This window comes from Mandrillus leucophaeus, unplaced genomic scaffold (genome assembly GCF_000951045.1).
Source record: "Mandrillus leucophaeus isolate KB7577 unplaced genomic scaffold, Mleu.le_1.0 Scaffold70, whole genome shotgun sequence".
In the NCBI taxonomy this organism is placed as follows: Eukaryota; Metazoa; Chordata; class Mammalia; order Primates; family Cercopithecidae; genus Mandrillus; species Mandrillus leucophaeus.
Window position 1 is genome coordinate 2,921,889 of NW_012107586.1, and position 279 is coordinate 2,922,167.

The following is a 279-nucleotide window of genomic DNA, read 5'->3' on the forward strand; positions in this document are numbered from 1 at the left end:
AGTCCAGGACCAGATGGATTCACAGCCGAATTCTACCAGAGGTACAAGGAGGAGCTGGTACCATTCCTTCTGAAACTATTCCAATCAATAGAAAATGAGGGAATCCTCTGTAACCCATTTTATGAGGCCAACACCATCCTGATACCAAAGCCTGGCAGAGGCACAACAAAAAAAGAATTTTAGACCAATCTCCTTGATGAACATCGATGCAAAAATCATCAGTAAAATACCGGCAAAGCAAATCCAGCAGCACATCAAAAAGCTTATCCACCATGATCA